This window comes from Armigeres subalbatus, unplaced genomic scaffold (genome assembly GCF_024139115.2).
Source record: "Armigeres subalbatus isolate Guangzhou_Male unplaced genomic scaffold, GZ_Asu_2 Contig597, whole genome shotgun sequence".
Classification (NCBI taxonomy): domain Eukaryota; kingdom Metazoa; phylum Arthropoda; class Insecta; order Diptera; family Culicidae; genus Armigeres; species Armigeres subalbatus.
The window spans coordinates 101,964-108,049 of record NW_026943366.1 but is presented as its reverse complement, the minus strand read 5'-3'; positions in this window follow the sequence as shown (position 1 = coordinate 108,049).

The following is a 6,086-nucleotide window of genomic DNA, read 5'->3' as shown; positions in this document are numbered from 1 at the left end:
TTTGTGGTACATAGAATAGAATGCGTCCGTTGCATAGGTTCACGGCCATCCAAGAAAACCCTGTAATAGGCCTCAAGATCTACACGCGTAACCAGAAATCTTTCGCCTTGTTTCAAAAATGGTACAACCCCTTTGTGGTACATAGAATAGAATGCGTCCATTGCATAGGTCCACGGTCATCCAAGAAAACCCTGGAATAGGCCTTAAGATCTACACGCGTAACCAGAAATCTTTCGCCTTGTTTCAAAAATGGTACAACCTCTTTGTGGTACATAGAATAGAATGCGTCCATTGCATAGGTCCACGGTCATCCAAGAAAACCCTGTAATAGGCCTTAAGATCTACACGCGTAACCAGAAATCTTTCGCATTGTTTTAAAAATGGTACAACCCCTTTGTGGTACATAGAATAGAATGCGTCCGTTGCATAGGTTCACGGCCATCCAAGAAAACCCTGGAATAGGCCTTAAGATCTACACGCGTAACCAGAAATCTTACGCCTTGTTTCAAAAGTGGCACAACCCCTTTGTGATACATAGAATAGAATGCGTCCGTTGCATAGGTTCACGGTCATCCAAGAAAACCCTGAAATAGGCCTTAAGATCTACACGCGTAACCAGAAATCTTACGCCTTGTTTCAAAAGTGGCACAACCCCTTTGTGATACATAGAATAGAATGCGTCCGTTGCATAGGTTCACGGTCATCCAAGAAAACCCTGAAATAGGCCTTAAGATCTACACGCGTAACCAGAAATCTTTCGCCTTGTTTCAAAAATTATACAACTCCTTTGTGGTACATAGAATAGAATGCGTCCATTGCATAGGTCCACGTTCATCAAAGAAAACCCTGGAATAGGCCTTAAGATCTACACGCGTAACTAGAAATCTTTCGCCTTGTTTCAAAAGTGGTACAACCCCTTTGAGGTACATAGAATAGAATGCATCCATTGCATAGGTTCACGGCCATCCAAGAAAACCCTGGAATAGGCCTTAAGATCTACACGCGTAACCAGAAATCTTTCGCCTTGTTTCAAAAATGGTTCAACCCCTTTGTGGTACATAGAATAGAATGCGTCCATTGCATAGGTCCACGTTCATCAAAGATAACCCTGGAATAGGCCTTAAGATCTACACGCGTAACTAGAAATCTTTCGCCTTGTTTCAAAAGTGGTACAACCCCTTTGTGGTACATAGGATAGAATGCGTCCATTGCATAGGTCCACGGTCATCCAAGAAAACCCTGGAATAGGCCTTAAGATCTACACGCGTAACCAGAAATCTTTCGCCTTGTTTTAAAAATGGTACAACCCCTTTGTGGTACATAGAATAGAATGCGTCCGTTGCATAGGTTCACGGCCATCCAAGAAAACCCTGTAATAGGCCTTAAGATCTACACGCGTAACCAGAAATCTTTCGCCTTGTTTTAAAAATGGTACAACCCCTTTGTGGTACATAGAATAGAATGCGTCCATTGCATAGGTCCACGGTCATCCAAGAAAACCCTGGAATAGGCCTAAAGATCTACACGCGTAAACAGAAATCTTTCGCATTGTTTCAAAAGTGGTACAACCCCTTTGTGGTACATAGAATAGAATGCGTCCATTGCATAGGTTCACGGTCCAACTGGCAACTCTGTTACTGGTTACTAAGTGCGATTTCTACCGGCTCTCGAAGTTCTTAAACTAATCTCCGTGAAAGTGAATTATAAATTCGCGAGTGACAAGTGTACTTAACTTTCAAGTGCTAGGAATCATACTTTGTATGTAAGTACAGAGATTATTGCAAATAATCATAAAAAACAGTTTATCTCCCAGAAAGTGCTTCTATTATAAAGGAGAAAACAAAAAAAAGTGAGCAACAATTGCGAACAATAAATAGCATACAAAGTGCTTCGTGTCATTGCATGCAAGTTATGTTCATTTTTTGGTGAAAAGTGAGAACACATGAACACAAACAAACAAATCTTCTCGTTCCGATTCAGATTGCTTTGCCTGAACCTGGAATTTGTTGTGATTTGCCTAGCAATACTGCTACAACATAGCAACCTTGGCGTGTAATTAGTGTTAGATCTGTTTTTTTTAGACAAACAATTTAAATTGCATGCATAATTACCATATTATTCGCTCACTAATCCATTAAATAACAAGTGAGTGATTAACAGTGAGACCGATAAACTCACATTACTGCAGTATGGTGGCACATGATTGCCATCGACTGCAAATCATGCGTTGGGGAGACTGGACAAAAAATGCTCTTGTGAGGGGCATAAACAATAATAAAAGAATATAACACCTTAAATAACTTCAATAAACTTTTATTTGAATATTTTGGTATTATTTCTTTCCATTTTTTTTTTTTAATCATTATTTTTAGTTTTATCTCTTAATTATTTTATTCTTCTATTTTATTTTATTTTTTTTTTTTTATTATTTATCATTACACTGTATATTATTTATTTCCTTTAAAACGATAGAATAAAACTTTGGTCGGCTTAACTATTTTAATTACACCAATAACTCTCTTTTAATTGAATATCATACAGTGTCCGTTACCTTCTCGTAGTGAAAATATTTACAAGTTGTGACCATATTATTAATTAAAGTCTTCATTTATTTTTTTTTTTTTTTTTTTTTTATTTATCTACATAATCTTTATAATCGCATAAATAACCACATAACAGTTTTCAAAGCTTACGCAACTATGTACTATTTTCTAACACAATAAAATAAGTAATTTCATACCAAAGTACTATTGGGAATTGAAGTGAATGCTCATATTTCGTTTGAAAGAGACAAATGTCGTTTCGCTTCTATGATTACGAGGTAATTCGTTCCAAATTTTGACAGCACGGGCACGAAAAGAATCTCTCAAATTATTAGAAAGGGCTCTTGGAACAATAAGTAGTAATGCTCGAGAAGAGCGGGCAACCTTGAAGAAGTTTCGGAGGTAAATTGGGGGGTCATTTATAATTTTATATGTTTGGATGCATGTTCTTAGCTTAAGATGATTCACAAAATCACAACCAAGTAAAGACTTCTTATAGGCAGATATATGGTCATATTTTTTAGATTGTATGCGTATCTTACAACTGCATTGAAAGCCTGGTTTAGTTTTTTGAGATTTGCCTTTGATACAAGACCAAACAATATGTCTCCATAATCGAATAGAGGTACTAAAAGTGACTTGGCAAGTTGAATCCTGATGTGTTGAGGAGTACAATGCCGCAGCAAAAGTAGGGAGTGCAAGGCGTTGTAGACTTTACTGAAAAGCATTTGTCTGGTTTGTCCAATTTAAATTTGAATCCATAAGAATGCCAAGATTTTTAACCACATTAGAATACGTGATGAAATCGTTTCCAACTTTAATTAGAGGAACAAAAGGTAAGGTTGCACGTTTAGTGTGAAAAATTATAGTCTGTGTTTTTTTCACGTTAAGAATCAGTCCGTTCTGTTCACACCACTCTAAAATATTTTGAACATCTGAGTTCATCCGACAAACGATTTCAGGTGCGGTGCTCGGTTCTCCGGAGATGTACAGCTGACAATCATCCGCATATAGGTGAAATTTACAGAAAGATAAACTCAATGGTAAGTCGTTTATAAACATCGAGAAGAGTAATGGACCGAGTATTGAGCCTTGTGGTACCCCAGTTTGGACTGCAATAATTTCGGATTGATGATTATTGTAGTCGACATACTGCAACCGATTGGAAAGATAGGATAGAATTAAACTTGAGGAGAAATGGTCTAAGTGGAAATTGTGTTTCAACTTTTCACATAATCGTCGGTGGTTAATAGAATCAAATGCCTTACTAAAATCTAAGAGCGTAAGGATAGTGATCATTTTTTTATCTAGTGCTTCCCTTATGTCATTTTCAATATTAATCAGTGCAGTCACTGTACTACATGCCTTCCGATACCCCGATTGCAAAGCGCATAGCAGGTTATTTCGGATTAAATATTCATTCAGTTGTTTAGAAATTACTGACTCAAAAACTTTAGAAAGAGCGCAAAGGATGCTTATTGGACGATAATCTTTTTCGATACATGGATTATCAATCTTACTAATTGGAATAACTTTAGCAATTTTCCAATCGACAGGAAATTCGGATGATGTAATGCAGCAATTGAAAATATCAGTAATGTACGTAAGAGTGACACCTAAAGAAATTTTTAAAACATTCAATGGAATAAAGTCGTTTCCTACAGCATCGCATGAGGCAGTGGCGAACTCAGCTAAAACTTCATCACTAGTTACACATCTGAATGAAAACTTTGGTTGTGTTTCAACATCTTCACTTTGATTGAAACTAAGGGGCGGGAAGTGTGCTGCAAAAAACATATTCAGGGAGTCAGCAGTTACGTCACCTCCACCTACATGAGTGTTCGTTTGTTTCAAGCCCAATCGTTTAATGTTTTTCCACAACTGCTTTGCAGGAAGATCAGCACTAAGTTGAGAGTTAAAATATTCTCGTTTTGTGCGTTTGATTTCGCGGTTGGCCAAGTTACGAAGGCAGGTGAAATTTTTCCATTTATTCTGGTTACCTTGGTCCCGTTTCCAGCACTCATATGCTTCGGAGCGATTTTTAATCAATCGATTAGCATACTTGTTGATCCAAGGATTTCTTGGATCTTTGGTCGTCTTTTTCTTGAGTGGGGCATGTATGTTAAGAACGGAGTAAAGTAGATCATTGAAACACCGAAGCTTTTCGTTGATTCCCACACAGTTGTAGACATTATCGAAATTGACACAACGAAGATCAGCAATAAACGAGTTTTTATCAACTTTATGATATTCGCGAGTCCAATAAGAATCAGTAGAAGTTTTAGATAGCCTAAACTTGTAACGCTCCGTTCGGTTTCTATAAGCAAGCGGCTTAAGCGCCACCTTCTGTTTCCGAAGGACCGCTAGCTCGTTTAATTTCGCCCGGATGAGACTGCCTATTCAGGGCAGGTCTTATTTCAACCAGAACCGAAGTTCACACTCCGACACACAAAATAGATCGTAGGCAATTAACCAAGTTCAAATTCTTCGACTTCAATGTCGGACTTAATCTAAGAAAAATATATACAACCCTCGATGTTCTACCAATCAGGGAAAAGCTTAGCTTAAAGTAGGAATAAACCAGTCAGTAAATAATTCAATTTATTACGTGACGTTTGATTGTGTAGTGTAATTCTAAATTGGAAGTAATTAAAGCAATTTACAATTCCACGATCGCGAATTTCAATCGATCGAATTCATCGAATCCTATTTATTATTGCAGCTAGTTTATTTGATTCAAGAAAACCTAAGCTAACCCTGTGACGTCACGCAATCTCTAAATTTATCCCTTATTTGATAGATCGTGAGCTACTTGGACAGTTCTGACCTGATCGGCGGGGCTTTTGACGGATTCCCGCTGCGGACGTCCCACGGAGTTGAAAAAACAGGAGCTCGGCTCGTTTCTCGTGGCAAAATTGGCCCAACAGTATCCCTGGTCGTCACCAGAGTTCGTTGCGGGTTACTTCCAAGTAACCGGTCGGAACAACCCACGTGACTCGCGCGCAGGTTCGAATCTCGGGGTATAGATGTCCCCTAGCGAAGTGGAGTGCCGCCGGTCGTAATAATTCGGCTATTCCCCGCGGCTTATTGGCTAGCGAGATCACAGTCGTACTCTACGACGGGTGTTACTCGACCTTCAAACAACTATGGCCAAGTTTCGCTTGAGCTCCGGACGGATCCTTGATCCCAGACTAACCGCCCACGTTGTTTGGGCTTCACTGTCCTATACAACGCAGATAATCTTATTGATCTTTGCTCACAATGGTGGATTATTTAGGCTTACCTGAATTACAAATTATTTAATGTTCAATTATTCGAACTCGTATCTCAAAACTTTGAGTTTTCGACAAATTCAACCGCTAATAAGAATTAGATAATAGTAGTTAGACATTTTAATCATAATTGATATTTAAGCGACCGAAACTTACTTCAGATTTAGAATAATTTAATTTAGATTTAAAACTTTTGAAATTTCACTCCGACAAATAATCAACTATTTGATTCAAAGCACTCCACAATTGTGAATAGCCCGACGCGATCCCG